This window comes from Hypanus sabinus, unplaced genomic scaffold (genome assembly GCF_030144855.1).
Source record: "Hypanus sabinus isolate sHypSab1 unplaced genomic scaffold, sHypSab1.hap1 scaffold_105, whole genome shotgun sequence".
Lineage (NCBI taxonomy): Eukaryota > Metazoa > Chordata > Chondrichthyes > Myliobatiformes > Dasyatidae > Hypanus > Hypanus sabinus.
The window spans coordinates 849,535-874,456 of record NW_026779103.1 but is presented as its reverse complement, the minus strand read 5'-3'; the positions used below and the strand labels follow the sequence as shown (position 1 = coordinate 874,456).

Sequence of the window (24,922 nt, the reverse complement as noted above, 5' to 3'; positions counted from 1 at the left end):
TGGTCTCGGTGCAGGTTATTGTGGCTAGGCAGAAAATGGTTCAGCAAAGCCACGAAGGGCCTAACGGCCTGTTTCCGTACTGTAATGTTCTATGGTTCTAAGTGTGATTGAGGGGATAATTGGCTTTGTGCGTGGTGGGACATGTTTCACAAATCTATTTGACTTTTTCGAGGAGGTTACCAAGAAAGTGGATGAAGGGAAGGCAGTGGATGTTGTCTGCATGGACTTCATTAAGGCCTTTGACTAGGTCCCGCATAGGAGGTTAGTTTTCAATATTTTTTGTCGCTTGGTACACATGGTGAGATAATGAATTGGATTAGACATTGGCTCATTGGGAGAAGCAAGAGAGTGGTAGTGGAGGATTGCTACTATGAGTGGAGGCCTGTGACTAGTGGTATGCCACAGGGATCAGTGCTGGGTCCATTGTTATTAGTCATCTATATCAATGATCTGGATGATAATGTGGCAAATTTGATCCTCCAATTTGCTGAACATACAAAGTTTTGAAATGCAGTGGACAGTAAGGAAGGTTTTCAAAGCTTGCAGAGGAATTTGAACCAGCCGTAAAATGGGCTGAGAAATAGCAGACTGAGTTTAATACAGACAAGTTTGAGGTATTGCACTTTGGAATGACAAACCAAGGTAGAACATACAATGGTAGGGCAGTGAGGAGGACAGCAGGATAGAGCGATCAGGGAATACAGGTAAAAATTCCTTAAAATTGGCGTCACAGGTAGATAGGGTCGTAAAAAGAGCTTTTGGTACGTTGTCCTTTATAAATCAAAGTATTGAGTATAGGGGTTGGAATGTTATGGTGAGGTTGCATAAGGCATTGGTGAGGCCGAATTGGGAGTATCTTTTGCAATTCCGGTCACCAAATTACAGGAAGGATATCCATAAGGATAAAGCAGTGCAGTGAAGGATTACAAGAATGCTGCCGGGACTTGAGAAACTGAGTTACAGATAAAGTTTGACTGGGTTAGGGCTTTATTCCCTGGAACGCAGAAGAAAGAGGGCAGATTTGAGAGGGGTATATGAAATTATATTGGGTATAGATAGAGTGAATGCAAACAGGCTTTTTTCACATGCTAGGGGAAAAAGAAAACAGAGGAAATGGGTTAAGGGTGAAGGGAGAAAATTTAAAAGGTAACATGGGGGGGGGCTTCTTCAAACTGAGAGTGGTGGAATTGTGGAATGAGCTGCCAGTTGAAGTGGTGAATGTAAGCTCACTTTTAACATTGCAGAAAATCTTGGACAGGTACATGGATAAGAGGTGCATGGAGGGATATGGTCCAGGTGCAGGTAGTTGGGACTAGGCAGAAAAATGGTTCGGCACAGCCAAGAATTGGCAAGTGATCTGTTTCTGTTCTGTAATGTTGTATGGTTCTATGACGTTTGTATGCTGGTTAACCAATCGGGATTTTGTTGCACTCTGTTGTGAATCTGGTAGGAGTTTATTTCGCCCTGCTTTTGCCAGCGATGCAGGGACATGAGGGGGGAAGGCACGAACGGAGATATTTGGTAGACCGCCGGACGGGGTGGACTGGGAGCAAGGGTCCAAATGGTAGCGACGATCGGAAGAGGTTAATGCTAAACGATCGGCCTGTGACTGAGCTCCAACTTTGCGCACTGACAGTCTAATAAGATTGTTTATTTTTCCTTTATTTCGTTTCTCTACTAACCAGATAGTCAAACTAACAGTTATAAAGCTCAACCGTTTAATGGCATATTTTGCACTGTTTGTTATTTCGGGCACTGTTCTGTAACAGGGCACCCATCGCACAGCATCCACCCAAACGTGATTCCTTACGTTTTCCCGGGCCGGGGTTTATCACCTATTATATTACGCCGCTAGGCGAAGCGAGGGTTGCATAAAAAAGCAGCTCTTTTAATGCACTACGACATCGAATGGCCAATTCGAAGAAAACTTGCTCAAAAGTCTGCATATTGTTTTAAACTTACTTGCGTTCCTGTCTGAAAGTTATTTCTGTTTATGTATACTTGCTTATTGATCGATCGCTCCATAAATTCAGAAAATCTACCGCGAATCTCTATATTCAAGATCTCGAAAATCCTGCTCATCAGCCAGCACTTTTCACGCACCCCTGGTTCGGCTTGTCCATGTGGTACAGCAATCGAGAGGATACTGTCCTGTAGGTCCAGTTTGTCAACTTTCTATCGAGCCCCCCTAAACTCTCTCTGCAGGACTTCGTTATTGTGTCTCTTTATGCCATAGAAACATAGAACGATACAGCACTGTTCAGGTTCTTCGGACCACAATGTTGTGCCGAAATTTAAACCATGCCTCCCCTATAACCCTCCATCTTAAACTCCTCAATATACCTGTCTGGTAGTCTCTTAAATTTGACTAGTGTATCTGCCTCCACAACTCACTCAGGCAGTTCACTCCACGCACCAACCACTCCCTGAGTAAAATACCTTCCTCTAATATCCCCCTTGAACTTCCCTCCCCTTACCTTGAAGCCATGTCCTATTGTATTGAGCAATGGTGCCCTGGGGAAGAGGCGCTGCCTCTCCACTCTGTCTATTCGTCTTAATAAACCATTTGTGCTTATCTACTCTTAAGACATCGTTTCTCTCTTGGACCCTAACTGAGACATCACTTACCCGCGAATGGACAGGTAACTTATCATCCGGATATCGCAATAGTGCCCACAGAATCTCGTCTCTGTTCCTCTGACTGTGGAGTCTTCTATCACACTGCAGTCAGCTTCACCAATCTGCTCTTCTGAGCCACTGCAAAACCCTCAGTGCCAAAGACCCGGTGACCGTGTGTCTGTCGTATTTGGCTGTCCTCTTCTTATTATTGTGTTACAGTTCTGGTCACCGAATTACAGGAAATATATCAACAAAATAGAAAGAGTACAGAGAAGATTTTCTAGAATGTTACTGGGTTTCAGCACCTAAGTTACAGGGAAAGGTTGTAAAAGTTACGTATATATTCTTCTGAGCGTAGAATGTTGAGAGGGACTTGATAGAGGTATTTACAATAATGAGGGGGATAGATCGAGTTGACGTAGATAGGCTTTTTCCATTGAGAGTAGGGGAGATACAAACAAGAGGACATAAGGTGAGAGTTAGGGGGCAAAGGTTCACGGGTAACACGAGGGGGAATTTCTTTACTCAGAGAGTGGTAGCTGTGTAGGATGAGCTTCCAGTAGAAGTGGCAGAGGCAGGTTCGGTATTCTCATTTAAAGCAAAATTGGATCGGATTATGGATAGGAAAGGGATGGAGGGTTATGGGCTGAGTGCGGGCCAGTAGGTCTAGATGAGTGTAAGCGTCGGCATGGACGAGAAAGGCCGAGATGGCCTGTTTTCGTGCTGTAATTGTTATATGGTGATACTGTGGGGAAACTGTCACAGGTGAACTCTGTCCTTGCTGTGCATTCCCGTTACGTTACTTGACAATCACACAGCTACTGTCTCCTGTGAACAAAGAACGCTCCTGAGGTTTTGCATGGTCATCCACAGACAGCCCTTCAACCCAGCTCATGTACTCAGCCTGCCGCCCTGCTTAATAACTTACCCGAGCTCTGGCCCCCCTCTCGGCTCCGCCCTCTGCTCACTGTCCGTCGCATTTGTGCCTCGCTGAGCATCCCGTCCGGTTGTCAGGTCCTCTCGTCCTCTGTTTACTTCGCATGCTTCAAACGGATCCCTTTTCAGGCTGACATGCTTGAAAAATTTGGCAGCGAATCAGAAATGCATGTCGCCGTGGGTAGCAGGACCGGGAAATGGCCAAAAGGGGATGGTTTGATGACAGGGGAAGCGGATTACGGATTACAGATCACGGAGATATAATCATTTCTATGTTTCCCCACAGGCTCAGAAAACGTAGCGTACGCACGTCTGCGGGAGCCCTTACCAGTGGCGAGTAAGTTGAAATCGGACTCTGTGACTCTGTGCGGGGCGATCAATCAAGCTACAGTTCCGCTGTATCGGGTGGCTGCTCAAACTGACGGATAAGGTCGGGTGCGCTTCAGTAACACCAAGCGCACTTTGCTCCCTGAGCTTCTTCATGGGCGGCAACTTGTTGAAGCATTTCTGAGAATCTAGAGAAAACAATTGACTTTCTCAGATTTACCAGAGCCGTTGGAAGTTGTGTAAACTAAGATGGCAGTGGAACGGGAAATAGGATGTCTTGCTGAGGATGCGCCCACGGGTTTATATGTAGATGCTGTTTGTAGCATTAATGTAAGGAAGGAGATGTCAATGGTTGGTACAAATGCAGACAGAACAAAGAGTTAAATTCAGGCACTGAAGCAAAGTTCCAAAGGGCGAAGAATGCAGGACGGAAGGTGCTGCATTTAAATGCGCGTGCCATTCAGAATAACGTGTATGAACTTGTGCCGAAATTTGGGATTGCTCGTGGCTGAAAGCACACCATAGCTGGGAGCTGAACATCAAAAGATATACTCGGTGTTGAAAGGACAACCAGGGAGTGTTATCGGTTGGTAATGCATCTTTAGAAAGAGGTTGCAAAGAGTCCTGGACCGTTGAATCTTTGTAGGCGGAGTTATGAAACCGAAAGAGTATAAACAAAAGCTGTTTGGGATGCATTTACGGAAATCAAAATAGTAGCCGTGTTTTTGAGAATGCAAAATGAGCTAGAAAATGAGTATTAGAAGTGTAAATGAGGGTCTTTAATATGTAAGGTGATTGGTGGAAAAGGTTGTTGTGGGATAGCAACGAAGGGTATTTGTCGATCGCCTAAGAGATGGCTGTTTTAAGCAGCTGTAGGTTACTCGGGGAAAGGCAATATTAGATTAGTTGTTGTGTAATAAACCAGGCCTTATGAGGGAGATTAAGGTAGGGAAAAAAAAACTTCAGGAGAGAATGCTCATAATATAATTGAATTTATATTACAATTTGAGAGGGACCAGTGTAACTCACATGAATCAGTATCGCAATGAATTAAGGGGATATAAAGGCCCATGAGAAAGGAGCTTACCGAGGTGAATTGGAGGAAGATATTAGCTGACTTGACGGGAAATCAGAGATGATGTTTCTGGTTTTAATTTTCCAAGGCACAGGATAGATGTGGACCGCAGAGGAAAATGTTATCAAGTCGCACGGGTAATCAACCGTAGCTGACAAATGGCGGTAAGGATTGCATTACAAAAAGGAAAGGACATACAAGGTAGCAAAAGTGAGCGGTAAATTGGATGATTCCGCTGTTTTTAAAATATCCAGCAAAAGGCAACTAAAAGTGATGAAAAGGGAAGAGATGAATTTGGGTGGCATACTAGCCAATAATATAATGCACGATACCAAAAGTTATTTTCTTCCCAGTTACGTTAAGATGTATTCACACTGACATTTGAGACGGGGAAGCGAGAGTGATATGTGTCATCATTACCATGGAGGAAATGAAATTGCAGTGGCATGAGAGAGGAGTTGGCTAAAATTGAATGGAAAACTGCACCGGCAGCTTTGAAGGCAGAGCTGCAATGGCTGGAATTTCCGAAAAAAAAATTCCGAATTTCCGATTTTCCGAAAAGAAAAGGCGTGTGTTATATACACCCTTCAGAGGGAGAAGCATTGTAAAGTAAATGAGTGACATCCATGTCTGTCAAGAGGCGTCAAAAGCAACACAAAAGTCACAACGAGGTCTTATCGTAGAGCAAACATAAATGGGAAATTAGAAGACAGGGAAACATTTAAAAACCAGCAGAGGAGAAATAAATACTAATTGAAAAGGAAAATTTGGAACGCGAAGACGAACTATCCAATAATATCAAATACGATGTCAAAGGTTTATTCAGATGCATACTGTGTACAAGAGTGACGGGTGTGGATATCGGACTTTTGGAAACAAAGCTGCAGACTTAGTAATGGGGGACAGGGCAAAGGCGGACTAACTGAACAAGTATTTTGCATCACACGTTACTGTGTAAAGCTTCGGGGGTAGAGAGTCACAGCGGGCAGAAGTGTGAGAAGTTGCCATTTCAAAGAAGAAATTTCTTGGAAAGGTGTAATGCGGATGTCAGCTGTTCGGGTTGGCATACATTCTCGGTTTCTGAAGAGGAACTGAAGTGATTGTGGAGGTCCTGGTTCCGAAATAAATCCTCAGACATGCTTGCGGTGGAATGGCAAATTGCAAATGACACGTAACTCCTCAAGAAGAGAGAGGCGTATATTTAAATAAATTATAGACAGGTTAACCCGACATCAGCGGTTGGTAAGGATGTAGTTCGGCGAACTTGCAGGCCCATGATAAAATAGCCCCTGATCAGCAAGATATCCTCAAGGGAACCTCCTGTTTGAAAATCTGTTGTTTTATTTTGTTTGTTTTTTTTTTGAGAAAATAAGAAGCATCATAGCCAGAGGGGGATGATAAATACATGGACTTTTAGAATGCCTTCAAAACAGGTACCGCTCGTGAGACTGCTTAACAACTGAAGTGCCGATGGTATTACAGAAAATATACTAGCATGGATAGGCAGAAGGCAAATTGTGCGAATAAAGGGAACCTTTTTTGTTTGTCTGCCGATGACTATGGTTGGTCCTCAGGGATCAGTGCTTGGAGAGCTTCTTTTAAAGTTTCGTGTCATGAATTGGATAATAAACTGATACCTTTGTGGCCAAGTTTGCAGATGATACGAAATATGTAGACTTTCAGACAGTTTAGAGGAGATTAATGGACTAAATAAAGACTTAGACAGATGAAACGAATGCACAAACAAGTGACAGATAGAATACTTGTCAGGAAGTTGATGGTTATGTAAATTGACAGAAGAAATAAATAGGTAGGTTACTTTCCAACAGCAGAAACAAAATCAAAGATCTGAGGTGTAAAGGATTTCGGGTGTCCTTGAGCAAGGATATAAAGTCAAGTTTCCTTGCCGAATCGCAGGTGCGGTAGGAAAGTACAATGTCAGTAACTATTTCAAGAGAAATAGCATAGAAGAAAGCAAGGACGTAATTATGAGGATTTCTAAAACATTGAAGAGGACTCACTTGGAGTTTGTACTCAGTTTCGGGCCTCTCTTCTAAGGATGTATGTGCTGACAATTTCGAGAATTCAAAGGAGGTTGAGGAAAATATGTCCTGGATTGGAAGGACTGTCATGTAAAAAACAAACAGGAGGAAATCTGCAGATACTGGAAATTCAAACAACACACACAAAATGCCGGTGGAACGCAGCAGGCCCGGCAGCATCTAAAAGGAGAAGCACTGTCGACGTTTCGGGCCGAGACCCTTCGTCAGGACTAGCTGAAAGAAAGTTACAAAGAGATTTGAAAGCAGTGGGAGGAGGGAGAAATGCGAAATAAAAGGAAAAGACCGGAGGGGGAAATGCGAAATGAAAGGAAAAGACCGGAGGGGGAAATGCGAAATGAAAGGAAAAGACCGGAGGGGGAAATGCGAAATGAAAGGAAAAGACCGGAGGGGGTGGGGAAAAGCTGAGAGCTGGGAAGGTGATTGGCGAAAGTGGTACAGAGCTGGAGAAGGAAAACGATCATGGAACGGAGGCCTCGGAAGAAAGAAAGAAAGAAAGGAGGAGGGGTGCACCAGAGGGAGATGGAGAACAAGCAAAGTGATGGACAGAGAGAGACAGAAAGAGAGAGAAAAAGAAACAACTAAATATGCCAGGGATGGGGTAAGAAGGGGAGGAGGGCATTAGCGGAAGTTGGAGAAGTCAATGTTCATGCCATCATGTTGGAGGTTACTCAGCCGGTATATAAGGAGTTGTTCCTCCAACCTGAGTGTGGCTTCATCTTGACAGTAGAGGAGCCCATGGATAGACATATCAGAATGAGAATCGGACGTGGAATTAAAATTTGTGGCCACTGGGAAACATCTGATTGCTCTCGGCCTCTACTCACTGGTGGTCAGAAGAGCGAGGGTGTCCGAATTCAAACCCATGGAAGATTGAACGTTTTTCGATAGAGATCATTTGAAGGTTTACGTCCAATTGTGCTGGAGTCTAAGACAAGAAGAAACAGCAGAATAGAGGGGTGTCCTTTAGAAAGTGTAAATCTGTGTACTTAGTTGCCACAGGCAGCTGTTGTGCCGAGTTATTTAGTATATTTCAGACACAGCAACACTGAATGCTGATTAGTCAGGACCTGAAGGGATACGTGAGAAGACAGGAGATAGTGGCCGAAAGGGAACACAAAATGGATCAGCTGTGATAAAATGATGCAATAGACTCAATGGACCAAATGGCCGCATTCTGCGCCTGTACCTTACGGCCCTGTGCTCTTCTAATCTTCTCGTAATGTTACAGCCAACAGACAGATAAGCGACCACTGAACGGAATGAACAACACGAGGAAAGCCAAAATGGAAAATAAGAAATCGGTATAATAACAGCTGAGTAAGCAATAAATATCGATATGGAGATTATCGGATACAGAGTCATTGGGAGTGTCCATAGATTCTGAGAACAGTTTAGCAATGGGCGAGTGAACTGAGTGAAGTCATCTCTTCTGGTTCAATAACCTACTTTTCCGGAGTGATTGTTGTTCCTGAACCAGGCTATGTGGTTTGTAAGGTGCCTGTTCCTTCTTAAATATGACAGCAGCGGGGATACAGCATGAGCAGACTTGCAGGGATCCTCGATGATGGATGCTGAATTTCTGCGTCAGCCTCCATCCAGAAGTTTTCCGCGGTTGAAGGCGGGGTAATATTCGTGATGAACTGGCTGGTGTCCACTACGTTTTCAATGATATTCCGTTCAAGGGCATCAGTCTATATACAGCAAGGTGTAATGCAGCCAGTTGAGATACTCTAAATACACACCTATAGAAGTTTGTCAAAATTTGCAGATGTCCTGCCGGGTCTTCGTGGGCACTATCCACGAACCAACCTTCGTACAATTATCAAATGTCCTAACTCACCGTTACACCTGCTCATCTAAATCTTTTATAAATATCACATGGTGTAGATCCCTGCGGAACGCCAGTGATCACCGAACCACCCGCAGCTTTCTGTGGGCAACCAGCGCAGCGCTCAAACTTCCTCAAGTGAGACTTGAAGTACTCTCAAGCAGCTCAGCGTAGCCAAGGTCGGATAACTGCCCACGAAGAGGCTGCCGTCTTCCCCGCTCCCCTGGTCAAAAGCGCAGAGTCACATTCACCATTTATAATCTTCTGCTACTTTTCCTAACAATGCCTCGACGATGTATTCCGCTGTGCCTTCCTGAAGCCTGACGTGAAGTTAATCTAACCCAGGTAATTTCCTCACTTCCAGACTGTTCAATCTTCCCACCAACTGTTCTTTTGTGATGGCCGTAATACTCGCTTTGATTCCGATATCTCGTGCATTTCGAGCATATTACTGGCGTCTTATTGAATGAAAGCAGCTGCTAAGTACACATTTCACTCCATAGTAATTTTCCCTGATCTCCATTCCAACATCTTCATCATCATTTTCAATTTACCCAATATTCCTGGGGCCTAACGTTTGTTTTCTTACGTAATGCTGTGGTCTTTTTGGATATGTTGTGGCCCCTCTGGACCGCACATATTGCACAGCTGTGGTGTCCCCTAATCATTCGAGCCAACACTTCCACTCCCTGCAGATGCAACACGGGAATTGAGCTCACACTTTTGTCCTTTTTTATGAGAATCAGAAGATCTACCCAGGATAACACTACCCTTCTCTGCCCACAACATTGATGCCTTCCTATCCAGTGCTGTTATGCTTACTAACTCTAGAAAATAATCAAATTAAATGCGGAGGTGTACGGGTAACTTGTCTACTTAGTTTTCTATTAGTGAGGCACTCACATATCACGTATGCCATTTATGCACCTCCTATATATGACCCCTAATGAATTATTTAAATAAAGAATGCGTAATAGTAATATATGTACAGTTTTACGAAAATATTTACAACGCGCTCGGTCGGACAATTCCCGCATTCCCTAAGCCTCTATTTACTGCTGAGTCTCCATAAAATATGGACCTTCTGTACCGTCCCATTTAAAGGCAGCACCTCAACCCGCACCGTGCACTGAGAGAAGGCTGAGTGAACACTGCACCTTATCTCTGAGCGTTTTTCACTGAACCATTTTTGTTAACTTCTTCACGTCTTTCAAATAGGAGATCCTTCTGGGGAGCAGAAGTCTCCATTGGCGGGTAAGTGGAATGCGAAAGCTGCGTCTGTAAGGAGGAGTTAAATGAACCAAAGGCGTCGCAACATCGGGTGTGCTTTCATGCTGCTGGAAGGGTGGCAGCGATAGAACATAGAACAGAGAAGAGTACAGTATTGCAACAGGCCCCTCGGCCAACAATATGGTGCCGAACTGAAGAGTAAATAAAACCTCTCCTAAACCAAATCCCTCCAACTTATACAATGTCCATAATCTTCCACGTTACTCACAATCATGGAGCTTCATATCTAAGCGTCACTTATAACCTCTGATTTATTTGCCTCTACCACCTCACCAGACCGTACAGTCCAAGGATTCACCAATCTCTGGGTTAAAAAAAGTTACCCCTCACATCACCCTCGAACCTAACCCCTCTCAACCTACAACCTCTGATATTAGGTATTTCTGCCCTGGGAAAAAGATACTGTGAATTCCATCTATGGCTATCATAATTTCTACTCAGCCCCCTCCGCTCCAAAGAAAGCAACACAAGTTGTTGTATCTCTCAAGTTAGCACATGGCCTCTGAACCAGATCCTGGTAATCCTCTTCTGCACCCTGCCCAAAGCCTCAAAATCCTTCCCATGGTAGTAAGACTAAAACTGTATGCAATACTCTAGATGCAGACGAACTGGATATTTATAAACTTGCGATATAACCTACTCGCAACTATACTAATTCCTCAACTAATAAAAGCGAACATTGATTAAACATCCTTAATCGCTTTATCGACCTGTGTACCTGTTACCAACGAGCTCTAAACTTGGACACCAATGTCTCTCTGAACTCAACACAGTTAAGGGTCTTTGCTCTTGGAGTGTACTTTCTCCTTGCATTTTCCCTACCAAGGTGCAACATCCCACATTTATCTGGGTTGAACTGCTTCTACCATTTTTCTGACTATATCTGCAACTGATCTACGTTGCGCTGGATGCTCTGCAAGTCCTTCTACACGATCCACAACTCCATCAATTCTGGATATCATCAACAACCTGTCTACATCTACATCCCGGTTATTTATTCACACCACAAACAGAAGAGGTCCCAGTATAGATCCTTGCTGTGTTTCACTAATTAAAACTCCAGGTTCAATAAGGCCATTAAATAATTAATATCTCACTGGAATGGAACTAACCTGAGACTCACTGGTAAATAGTTTCCAGGATTTCCCTATTTTCGCTTTTCATGAAGATGTAAAACTTTAGCCATTCACCTGTCCTCTGGCATCTCGCATGTGGCTAGAGAAGATATTTTTCCAAGGATCGTGCAATCCTGTCTCTTGCTTCCGTCACAAACCTATGGAACTCCCATCATGACCTGGGGACTTATTCACCTGAAAATTCATTCCGAGTCCCGAGGTCTTTTTCCTAATTTTGCTCTAAACACCTAGCATATTTATGCACTGACAACCGATCTGCTGCTCCTCCATGTCTTTTACCTAGATAAAAACGGAAACAAAATACTCAGTGAATACTTCACTCACATGTTCCGCATTAAAGCAAAACTAGCCTCGCGCACTGCCAAAAAATCACGGCCCCTAGTTATTCATTTGATACTGACATTGGCATAGAACGTTGCTTAATTAAATTCATCCTGATCCTGCCTGCCAAGGACCTCTCACGTCCCCTCTTGGTTATCCTCATTCTTTTTTTCCGTACATTACTGGCTTCGTTATACTCCTGATTTGCTCCGTTTGATCCGAATTTAAGGAACTTTACTCATGTTTGCCTTTTCAGTCGGGCACCTCCTCTCGTTGGACGGTGCACATATTCATTTAATAAATCATCCAATTAATACATTCTCCCCATCTAATCGCCTTGCATTGAGAATGTACATTTTTGTATTGGGGAATTTGAAATTTCCAATGAGATCAAAATTTAATTTCACACAGGTTATTGCGTTCATTACCTGTCTGTTCATTAATGTTCTAGCAGCTATTGGAGACCCTGTAGTTCAAACCAATCAGTGTGATCGCACGCTACTTATTCCAGACGCATCTGTCTTCAAGTTGCTCCTGCGAAACGTGAAACGATGTAACTGCTGCATCGTGTGTGTATGTGAGAAAAGCGGTAAGCTGGGCTAGCGCCCAGAGTGAACTGCAGCAGGGTTCTCTGGTAAATTAAGGAAAGGAGTTCCGTTGAAGGGTTGAACTTGATGTTAAATCCGGAGATCCAACGTGTCCCGGTGCTGCCTCTGAGCACATCAGGAAGGGATCAGTGTTGAGTGTGAGTGAGATGTGGATTGTGGATTGTTAACTTCACGATGTCGGGCGATTAATGATTTTTTGTTATTTTTTCACCATCTCCATCAGGGTATCGTATGACTTCAGCTCGATGCCGGCAGGGTAAGGGGCATTGGAATGTTGTGTCTGTGATTGCGCTAGTTGATGAAACAGAGACGTTAAAGTACCAGGCTTGGGCTCATGCACGGTCGGGGCGGGGGGAGGGGGGTGGGGAGCTCTACGGCGGCGGGAAAGAGAAACAAATTTCTCCTCACTCTGCTCCTTCAAGGGAACAGCTTCCTTTCGATCTTTAATGAGTCCACGAACCTGGTGTGGTCAGTGACCCCTGTCCCTACCTTGAGCTCCTGATACGTTACCCAGGCATGATCTTCCCTATTATAAACTGTGCTGACCATCCTAGTTTATCACGTACATAGATAAGAAAACATTCAACAGGACAGCTTTTTGATGGCCCTTTGGTCCTTGATGTTTTACCGACTCTAAACTTGCTCTCCTACAGAGCCGTCTATTTCTCCGTAATCCGTGTGCTAAGACAGTCTCTGAAATGACCCAAATGTGTGTGTTTAGACCACCACCATTGCTATTCCGTTTCACACACTCACCACTATGGGTAATAACGCACCGCTGGCTGCCCCTATACATAGCCCTAAATCGCTTTAAAATTTCCTCCCCTTGGCATTTTTTTCCACTCTACAGTGTAGTACAAAATTTAAAATATGGTTTAACCAGTGTTTTATAGTGCTGCAACAGTACCTCGTGTACCTCGTGTACCTCATACACATCCTTAACTACCCTATTAAATGGCGCGGAAACATTAAAGATTATATGAAGGCTAAAAGATCTTCTTCTCCTCAATATTTTCAACTAGCCTGTCATAATCCATGCATTCTGCATTCTAATCCGACCTTTCAAAGTGCAATTCTTCTCTCTTCCCCATGCTCAACTTGACTTGCCATTTCTCAACCCAGCTCTGCACCCATCAATGCCCAATTGTAACCTGCGACAACCCACCACATTATCCATTAGCATCCATATTTTGCCTGATATCTATGTCTATTCATTTCCTCATCAAAATCTTTTGTAAAATTCAGAAAGTCCAAGAGTCTCTGATCAGATCTCTATGGAACACAGTATCTCACTGAACTCCAGGTGGCATAATCTCCAACTGCTAGCACACTCTTTCTCGGGCAAGGCAGTTCCCTACCTACACAGACAAGATTCTCTGGATTCCCTGTCACATGACTTTCTGAATGGGCCAACAATGAGGAATCTTATCAAACCTCTTGATAACATACACCATCATCGTATAAACCTGCAACCTGGTTCGCAGCACCCGAACGAATTTAATCACATTCTTGAGACAGGACCTGCAATTGGCAAGACCATGCTGACTATCTTTATTCAGACTATATTACTTCAAATGCGTACATATCTACTGCAGCAGATTGGACACAATGACATAACCTTTAGAACCATAGAAAACTATAGCACAGTACAGACCCTTCAGCCCTTCATGGTGCCGAACGAAATATTCCTTTAAAAAAGTACTAAACCCCACACACTTCCCCATAACTCTTTATTTTTCTTTATTCCATGTGCCTGCCCAAAAGGCTTTAAATACCTCTAATGTTTTAGACTCCACCACCATCCCTGGCGAGTCATTGCAGGAACTCACAACGCTCTGTGTAGAAAACTTACTCCCGATGTCTCCCCGAAACAACCCGCCCTTAATTTTGTACCTATGCCCTCTAGTGTTTGCTATTGGTCCCCTGGGAAACAGGTACTGACTATCCACCCTATCTATGCCTCTCTAAACCTTGTAGACTTCTATCAAGTCCCCGGTCATTCTTCTATGCTCCAAAGTGAAAAGTCCCATCTCTTATAACGTTGCTTCATATGACTTGTTCTCCAAACCAGGTAAAATCCTGACAAATCTCCTCTGCACTCTCTCCGTAGCTTCCACATCCTTCCTATAATGAGGTGATAAGAATTGAACACAATACTCTAAGTGCGGTCTCAACAGAAATTTGAGAGTTGCAACATGACTTCTCTACTTTTGAACAATCCCCTTGTTAATGAAGCCTAGCATCCCATAGGCCTTCAAAACTACCCTATCAACCTGTGCAGCGAACTTGAGGGATGTATGGATTTGAATCCCAAAGTCGCTTTGTAGATCCACGCTCTTGGGTAACTGACCATTAATCCTGTACTCAGTCTTCTGGTTTGTCCTTCCAAAATGCATCATCTCACAGTTATCCGGATTGAACTCCATATGCCATTTTTCTGCCCAACTCTGCAGCCTGTTTATATCCTCTTGTAACCTTCGACAACCTACAGCTCCGTCCACAACTCCTCCAATCTTCCTGTCATCCGCAAACTTACTCACCCATCCATCCGTCTCTGCATCCAGGTCGTTTATAATAATCACAAATAGCAGAAGTCCCAGGACAGATCCCTGCGGCACTCCACTAGTCACCGACCTCCAGGCAGAATACTTTCCTTCAACAACTATCTTCTGTTTTCCTCCTTAAAGCCTTTCTTAATCCAAACAGCCAAGGTTCCACGTATCCCATGCCTCATGACGTTTTGGAATAGTCTCTCATGAGTGACCTTGTCAAATGTTTTGCTAAAGTCCATGTAGACCACATCCACTGCCTGCACTTACCAATTTATATTGTCACCTCTTCAAAAAACTCAATCAGGCTCGTACGGTACGATCTTCCCTTCACAAAGCCATGTGAGTAGACTGTGCTTCTCCAAATGCTCGTAGATCCTAACCTTACGAATCCTTTCCAGTTGTTTGCATACAACCGACGTAAGAATCAAAGGTCGAAAGTTCCCAGGATTCTCCCTATTACCTTTTGTAAACAAGTTAGCTACAATTGCCATTCTCCAGTCCTCCGGCACTTCCCCTGCTGCCATAGAGGATTCAAAGATCTTCTCTAGTGTTCCTGCGATCTCTCCTCTCAGTTCCCACAACAAGCTGGGGTGAATCATATCCGGCCCTGGCGATTTATCAATATTAATGATTTTTAAGAAGATCCAGCACCTCTTTCTTAATCTCCACACTGTCCAACACACAATCCCGCTCTACTTCGACCTCATCCTTATCAAGATCCTTTTCACTTGCGAATACTGAAACAAAGTATTCATTTAGGACCTCCCCAACATCCTCCGCCTCAAGGCACATGTTGCCCTCTTTATTCTTTAGCGGTCCCACCTTCGTTCTCGTCATCCTTCTATCCTTCAGATATGCATAGAGCGCCTTGGGTTCTCCTTAATCCGACATGCCTAGGCCTTCTCATGCCCCCTTCGAGCTCCCCTAAGTCGTTTCTTTAGCTCCATCCTGGCTACCCTATGTTTCCCATGAGCCCCTGCTACTTCCGGATTCTTATATCTAACATATGCTTCCTTTTTCCACTTGACGAGTTGTCTCACATGGTTCGTCAGCAACGGCTCCCTTTTCCTATTATTTTTTCCTTGCCTCAGTGGGAAAAATCTATCCTAAGCCCAGCTCATGTTGTCCCTATACTTCTCCCACATTACTTCTGCGCTTTCCAATTTGAAAATCTACTTCCAACTTACTCTCGCTAGTTCCTGCCTCATCCCTTCAAAGTTAGCCCTTCCCCCGTTAAGCACTTTTACATTTCGTTTGATTTTATTCCTTTCCGTAGCTATGCTGAAGCTAAGGGAGTTGTGGTCACCCTCACCAAGATGCTCCCACACCAAGAGTCCTGTCACCTGACAAGGTTCATTACCCAGAGCTAGATCCAGTATTGCCTCGCCTCTCGTCGGCCAGTCCACATACTGTGTCAGGAATCCTTCTTGAACACACCTGACAAATTCATCCCTTGCATCTCCCTTGCATTCAGGAGGTGCCAGTCAATATGAGGGAAGTTGAAATCACCCATAACTACTACCCTGCATTTCCTGCACCATTCTAAAATCTGCCTGCTTATCTGCTCCTCGGTGTCCCGAGGGCTATTTAGAGGCCGAGAGAGCACCCTTCCTATTTCTGACTTCCACCTTGTCGGACTCTGGGACAATCCTTCTGCAGTGTCCTCCCTTTCTGTAGCCGTGATACTATCCCTGACCAGAAATGACACTCCCCCATTCTCTACCTCCCGTCCAATCTAGTTTTGTATTTTTTCACCATATTCCCGCTCTGGTCATCACCACGCCCCTTTCGGTAATTAAATCACACTTCGGTCGTGACCTACGAAGCCGTTGTTTCACGGTGACAGAGCGGAAAGGAGCACATAGAGTCACGGGGGTCGGGGTGGAATACTCACTGAGCGCCCGGAGAGCAGATCAGACCTCGTCCATTCTCGGAGTGAGTAGGCAGCGCCTACTGCGTATCTGTGTATCTATACAGTGTATCTGTGTCCAGTTACTTGGTGTCAACTTTGTGATGTGTTCACCTGCATAGCGAAATTCTCTACAACGCCCATCTTGCCTGCAGGCAGTTTATTTCGAAAGGTGCCTTGGGTGAATCTGTGAGGAAGAGGCCTTTCATTCTCATTTCATTGGATGGTTTTCATTTTTTAACGAGGTATCAAAGATTTTAAATGAACATAACACGGTCGTTAGCTTCGATAGGCACTTTTGTAAGGCTTTGGGTGAAGGACCGATGGTCAAAATGCATGGAATGAGACTACTGAGCCACAGGATAGAGGAGCGGAATTGGACTATTCGTTCCATCGAGCTCTTCCTGCTTTCTTTCTCAGGTGTTTCGTTCCTGAACCCTAATCTCTTTCCTTCGCACAAAAACCGTTAGCTCCCTCACCAATCAAGAAACTTCCCAACAGCCTGCATGCATTATGTGACGTTTAATTCGAGTCCTCTTGAACTAAACTTAAGAACATAAGAAATAGGAACAGGTGTAGGCCATCCGACACATCAAGGCTGCCCCACCATTTAATAAGATAATGGCTGATTTGTCCGTTAGCTCATCACCATCTACCTGCCATTTTTCTGCCCAACTCTGCAGCCTGTCTATATCCTCTTGTAAACTTCTACAACCTACCGTTCCAAACACAACCCTTCCAATCTTCTTGTCATCCGTAAACTTACTCACCCATCCTTCCGCCTCTATTTCCAGTTCATTTATAAAAATCACAAATAGTAGGGATCCCAGGGCTGATCGCTCAGGCACTCCACTAGTCACCGACCTCCAGGCAGAATACTTCCCTTCCACAACTACCTTCTGCTTTCATCCTTTAAGCCATTTTTTTAATCCAAGCAGCCAAGGTTCCACTTATCCCATGCCTCATAACTTTTGGAGATAGTGTTCACAATTCTATCTCCTTTACCATAGCATTGTAGAAGAACAGGAACAGACAAGATAGGAAAACGACTAATTGAACTAAGGGGAAATACGAGGCTATCAGGCAGGGAAATGGAAGCATAATTGGAGACACATGTTCTCAGGGAAATGTACGGAAGAATTCTGAACCCCAGGCTACTGTGATAAGCGAAAGAAGAGATTGATGCGCCTCTTGGGATGAACTTCGCATTATCAATGGAGACGGGAAACGTTCCGGACGATTGGAGGTTTGCGGATGTTGTTCCTTTATTCAAGAAAGGGAGTAGAGAAAGCCCAGGAAATTATAGACAAGTGAGTCTTACCTAAGTGGTTGGTAGGTTGATGGAGAAGATCCTGACAGGCAGGATGTATGAATATTTTGAGAGGTGTAATATCATTAGGAATAGTCCGAATAGCTTTGTCAAGGGGAGGTTGTGTCTCACGAGCCTGATTGAATTTTTTGAGGATGTGACTAAACACATTGGAGCAGTGGATGTAGTGAGAAAATAAGCAGGCATGGGATCCAGGACCGGCTTCCCACAGAAGACGAAGTGTGGTTTTAGTGGGGTCATATTCTGCATGGAGGTCGGTGAACAGTGGTGTGCTTGAGGGTTCTGTACTGGGACCCCTACTCTTCCTGATTTGTATAAATGTCCTGGATGGGGAAGTGGAGGAATGGGTTAGTAAATTTGCTGTTGATACGATGGTTTGGGGCGTTGTGGATAGTGTGCAGGGCTTTCAGAGTTTACAACGGTATATTGATAGGATGCAATTCTGGGCTGAGAATTGGGAGATGGAGTTCAACCCAGATAAGTGTGAGGTTTCGCAGATAATTTAATGTTGGTAGGTCAGATATAGTGGCAGAATATAACATTAACGGTAAGACTCGTGTCAGGATGAAGGATTAGAAGGATCTTAGGGTCCAAGTCCATATGACACTCAATGCTGCTACGCAGGTTGACTGTGATTAAGAAGACGCACAGAGCATTGGCCGTCATCAACCGCAGCACTGAGTTTAAGAGCTGAGAGGTAATGTTGCAACTATGTAGGAGCAAGTTCAGACCCCACTTGAAGTACAGTGCTCAATTCCAGTCGCCTCACTACAGGAAGGACGTGGAAACCATAGAAAGGGCACTGGGGAGATTTACGAAGATATTCCCTTCATTGGGGTTATGGCTTATGAGGGTCGACTGAGTGAACTCGGCGTTTTCTCCTTGCAGCGAAAGAAGATGAGAGATGGCGAGTTAGGTGTGTACAGGATAACGAGATAAATTGATCAGGTACAGCGGTTGCACTGAGGAACTTTCCCCTCACCTCTCTCTGTTTCACCTTTCAGTAACGAGGTCTGGTTCGTTGCCACTGGCGAAATGGATTGCCCACTCATGTGAGGACGAGCCCTGGATCGCCCGCCTTGCTTCGTATCAATCACCGCTTTCGGCACGCTCTCCGCTAACAACGTGTTCCCATACCGCTGTTCAGTAATCACAGCACTGGCCTGTTCACCCAGCCTGGCCTCGGCACCCTGTAAACAACACGTGACGGATCATAACCCACTCTCACAATAACCGCAATGTGGCTGGATTAGGAGACCATTTCGAGGACTTCCGGCCACCATGGTCCTCCACTGACCCAGGAACATCGCACCGCGTTGATAAGGGAAGCAGTCCTGAGAAAACTGTGCCCAAGTCGGGAACAGACAGATGTGTCCTGCCCCGGGGTCTTTTGCATTCGTGGTGCAAGAGTGAGATCCGGAAGACATTAAAAACATCGAGTCACGCAGGTTTACGCTTGGGGTTTTAAGGGATGTTTGGGTTTCTTCGGGGAACGCACTGGGGAAGATGGGGGCCACAGGTCACTTCTGTCTCACCGCCCGCGTGTCGGCGCTGGAGCGGTGCACACACTGGGCAGAACGGGCAGCGGGTGTTCGATGTGATCTGCCTCTGTCTCTATGTAACTACACTGATTCTCCTGTGCTCTGATTACGGGAAAGGGTTAAAGTTTTCCGGTTTTCACTTTCTCTGATATCGGTACTGACTATACACTATGCCGCTGATCGCTGCCCCGCCGTAGTACAACCGTTACTCCATCCAGCTGCATGACTCAATAAAGCTGACGCTGTTTGCATTAAACTGGTCTCAGTCTCTTGACAGAAACTCGCTGTATTCGGTACCGGCGAGCATTTGGGAAGGTCTGTGAAGCTCTACCGAGCGCATAGGGTAGCCTGCTCCCAGAGCAGACAATGCAGTGGCCTGAAACAGCCCATCCCGCTTCCCTCCCAATGCCTAGTCACTCTGAGACAGCTGCCCGCTGTTGGGGAAGCCGATTGGGGTGTGGGAGTGTGGGAATGCATAGACACACCGACGCAGAGAATGTCACCAGCGGGATTTCTCTCAAGGGCCGATGGGCTAAACAAATTCCTGCTATGATGATGTCACCTAACGTGGAATTATTCTGGTCTGAAGCGACGGCTGAGGTGGGCAGAGTTTCGCTGAATATTAGTCGGTTGACAGACAGGGTCTCCCTCATTCCGGGGCAGAAGGCTTTCTCACAATTCTTCCCTTCCAGTCCCACGGATGCAAATCATCACGGGGTCACTCACCGAACCAGTCTCACTTGGAGACAGTAACACCAGGGATGGAGGACGGGGCCGGTGGGTGCGTGGGACTCAGGGACATTAATGTTAATTGTGGAGAGACGAACATTCACTGCGGGACAAGGAGAAGAAGGCTGAGAGTAAGGGCGGGAGGTGGAAATAAATGACTGCTCGGGAAGAGCAAAGGGTTGGGTCAAAATTAAGGGTGAATGCTCGGAAATGTGATTAGTAAATGTTATGTGATGAGGGGGTGATAGCGGTGACTATGGAGTGATTGGAGACCATGGGGGGCTTTTGAGAGAAGTTTGGCGAGCGTCCAGAGAGGAAGTGGCGTGAGGTTGTCGGTGGGATGGATGGAGGTGGGTATGGCGGTGATGGCGTTCGGAGAGACCGATCAGCCAAGGGTCAGGGGGAGAGTGGCGTGGAGTTGACGATGGGTAATGGAGGGGAGTTGGAGGTGGATATTGCGGAGAGTGGCATGTGGCTGAATGTGCGGAGATCAGATTCCGAACTAGCCTTAGTATCGCAGTCCTATGTCTGGAATTTATTGTTTTCCGGCAGCAGTTCAGTAAAATAATTCCTGAAATGTTTTCCTAAAATAAGTGTTTTAAGGTAAATATGTAGTTCTTAAACAGAGGGTAAATAGTGACGTAGTGCAGAGGGGTTCATTCTCCAGTTAGAAATCTGGTGCTGGAGAGAAATAAACTGTCCCTGAATCTGGGGATGTGGTCCTTCAGACTCTGTCAACTCCTCATTGACGGTGGCAATGAGAAGAGGGTATGTTCAGGATTGAACACCCTTAATGATAGATGTCCCGTTTCTAATCATCAATTTTCGAAGATGCGTTCGATGCCAGAGAGGCTGTTTCCCGTGATGCACTCGGCTGAGATGTCTGCAGCTGTTTTTATTATTTTCTAGGAAGTGATGGAAGTTCGGCCGGGTGATCATTGAAGGTTCAGGGCGGAGTTTTTGTTTTGGGAGTTTCACCGCCCGTTCGCACAGCGAGGGGCGCGGACGTAAGACATAGACTGTGACCTTCAGTACACCGATATCCCGGTCCGGCCTGGTCTCCTAGAGCTCACAGTAGGTCTCAGTAGAGGATGTCACTCGAACCCTCCAAGCAGCCCCACCATTCTCTGAGAAGATGTGTATTCAAACCTGAGCAAAGCTCCTCGTCTGCACAGCTGACTTTGGCAATAACTTCCACAGTCTCATCATACTCTGGCAGAATAAATACCTTTTCGTCTCCTTCCTTCTAATTTGAGGTTGTGTTCTCCCAAGAAGTGGTCCCACTGACCAGTAATCTGAATCCGTGTGCCCCGCAGAAGTTCCTCAGCCACGTATTAACATGCCAAATTATTCTCTTCTCATCCTCCGTACGGTTCAGGGAGGTTTCCGGAGGTAACAATCGTTGATGTCCTGTTCTGCCTTTTTATCACTTAGCATCCTTCAGTCTCTCTTCTGACCTCCTTACTTTGATTATTGGTGTTGACATGTATCAAGATATCTGACTGCCTACACTTCCACGTCAATGCCTAGACCCTACCTGAGTAAACTTGACCCTTGAACCTGCGAGGGAGGGAACACACAATTCGGGTGTTTCTAAGCACGCACGGAATCTCGACTCTGCTGCTCTGGCGTTTTAATCCCCTTTCAACACTGCCGTCCTCTTCACCACTCTTCCGAAAAATAAATGAGGTAAATGAGTGTTCAGGGAGAGAACGGGTCAATTAAGGGTGAAAGCTCGGAAGCTTGTTCAGTAACAGGAGAGGTGGCTGCTTGGAGGTTACTGTGATGGTGATTGGGGTCACCGGCGTTTGAGAAGTCCGATCTGCGGGGATCCAGGGAAGAGACGGCATGTGGTTTCCGGTGGAAGGAGACCTTGGAGCTGACGGTGGTGGTGGTTGCTGGTGGTGGGGGGTGTGCGTGTGGCTGACGTTGGGTAGGGGGTGTGATGGGGATTATGAAGGTGATTATGCGGTTTGGTGTGGTTCGTAGAGATCGGTCAGAGATGTTCAAGGGAAGGAGTGAAGTGTGGATGATGGTGGGAAAATCAGAATCAGAACCAGGTTTACTATAACCGGGTCATGTTGGACAATCTGTTGTTTTACGACAGCAACTTAGTAAAATACATAGTTAGGTCTGAATATAAAATAAGAATTTCAATTAAATATTTACTTCTTATAAAGATGATAAATAGTGAGTTAATGTATATGGGTTCATTGTCCACGCAGAAGATTCACGTTGGCGGGAAATAATCTGAGCCCGAATGTGGGTCTCCAGGCTCCGTTTACTCCTCTTTGACTGCAGCTTCCAAAGTAGGAAATCCTTCATGATGGATGCCGCCTTTCTGATCATCGCGGTTGGCAGATGCCTTCTCTGCTGGAGGTGCTGGTGGCCGTTATGGAGTTGGCTGAGATTTCTGCAGTTGTTATTTCTTCCCCGAGGGAGTGATGGAAATTCGGCGGTGTGATCATTCAAAGTGCAGGGAGGGTTTGCGGTTTTGGGAGATTCATTGCTCATCCTGCCCTTTAATGCAGTGAGGGACGTGGAGGAGACCGGTATCTTGTGCTTGCCAGTACCCTGATACTGAGTCCCTGCACGGTTCTCCCAAAGCATGCAGAAGATCACAGCAGAGGATACCACTCGAACCCTGAACGCTGCCCTGGATAATCAAACCTGATCAACGCTCCTTGTGTATTCCGGGACCCCACTGGCATCATTTCCCCACCATTTAAATATTCAGCTGTCTCCACTTGAACTCTTCCCCATAGACCGCTCCGATTACCACCACCTCCAGTAGCTCAGGGTTTAGAAGATTCCGCAGATAAGTCCACAAGATAGAGAAGGATAACTAAACCAATTGACCCAGCGTGTCTGTTTCTCCTTTTCATCATGGCTAATTCATTTTCCCTCTCAGCCGCAGTCTCATGCCTTCCCCCGTTTCACTTCACGTCCTACAATCTATCAAAGTCAGACTTAAATATACTCAATTAACTGGCCCCCATCGTTGATTATGACAATGAATTCCACAATTTCACCAAGTTCTGGCTGAAATGAAATTCTCCTCCTGCCCATCACTCTATTCTGCGGCTGTATTCTCCCAGGAAGAGATCTCACTGCCCTGTAAATCTGAAACCCTGTCTCCTGCAGCGGTTCCTCAGCCACACATTCATCTGCCAAATTATCCTTATCTTCTGCTGTCTGCCGTGTGGCACGGGAAGGGCTCCAAAGATGACTACCGTGGATGTCCTGTTTTACCGCTTTCATACAAACACATATATAAAACATAGAACCATAGACCTACAGCACAATACAGACCCTTCGACCCCTCAAAGTGCTGCCGAACATGCTCCTACCTTAGAAATTACTAGGTTTAAACATAGCCCTCTATTATTCCTAAGCTCTATCTACCTATCCAAAAGTCTCTTAAAAGACCACATCGAATCTGCCTCCACCACCGTCGCCAGCAGCCCATTCCACGCACTGTCCAATCTCTGAGTAAAAAAGTTACCCCTGACATCTTCCCTGTACCTACTCCCCAGGACTTTAAATCTTTGTCCTCTTCTGGCAACCTTCAGCCCTGGGAACAAAAACAAAACAAAAAACAAACCTCTGACTGACTATCCAGACTATCTCTAGCAACCCAAATTCTTCCAGCAACCTAAAGTCTCACTTCAGTACCTCTTTATTTTTTAAATCGATGTCATTCGTACTGAGAGGTACGGAGACATCTGGCTGCCGACGCTTCCACTTCAGAACGCCATGGACCAGATCTGAGACATCTCTGACCCGGGCACCTGAGAGCATCAGACCATCCGGGAGTCTCTATCGCGCCTGCAGAATCTCCAATCTGCTCTCCGTTGTTTTAATCTCCTCTCAACCCTGTCGTCCCCTTCAAGACTCTTCGTACCTGGGCGGCAGCACTAGATTCAGTGCCAGAAACCCGGTCTCTGCGACCCACGTTCCTCCCTTATAGGCAGTCATGAACGGTATCCACAGTGTATCATCACAGAGGGGAACGGGCACAGATTACTCAGCTCTAGATCCAATTTCCTTTCATTCTACTGACAATATTGTCATTCTACTAACAAGAAGTCTGACAATAATTCAGGGAAGCTACAGCTAGTTGCTTCTGATGGTAATTTGGTTATCTGGGAGACCATATCTGACGAACGGAAAAAAGCACAGCAATCGGAGACATTCTCACCGCACTATTGTGCTTACGTGGACGAGGAATGAAGAATTATGAAGAAAAATAGAAACGCACCTGATAATTAGCTCACCTAATTGCAGAATAGAGAGCAAGAAGACAGCCGAATTATAAATCTTTATGTCATTCATTTCTGACGTTTCATGAGCTTCAACACAGGATTCCATGGGTACCTCACCGCATTCCTTAGTTCCTCCCGGAATTTGCTCTGGGTCAGGACGTAAATGCACGTATTAGAATATGAGCTGAGTATCTGCAGCATTCTGGATGTCGTTTCTGTGATGTAACGTGGTTCAGTACCATAACAAGCAAAACTCTTTGAAATCGTCTGACAGATGTAAAATATAACTTGTTTTACCCACAACAATATGAAACTACTGGTAATGCTGAAGAGCAAAACGATGGATTTTCGTCGGTTCTCCATCTCCCGGTCCTTCTCATTCTCTCCACTCTT

General features: G+C 45.3%; 1 long non-coding RNA gene across 1 annotated transcript; it reads left to right on the top strand.

Moving 5' to 3' along the window:
* Positions 1 to 3,840: 3,840 nt before the first annotated feature.
* LOC132386168 (uncharacterized) lies at positions 3,841 to 19,770 on the top strand. The gene is made up of 4 exons (XR_009509422.1): positions 3,841 to 3,892; positions 10,067 to 10,102; positions 12,427 to 12,459; positions 18,999 to 19,770. It is a non-coding gene; the product is annotated as an uncharacterized LOC132386168 (long non-coding RNA).
* The last annotated feature ends 5,152 nt before the right edge of the window (positions 19,771 to 24,922 follow it).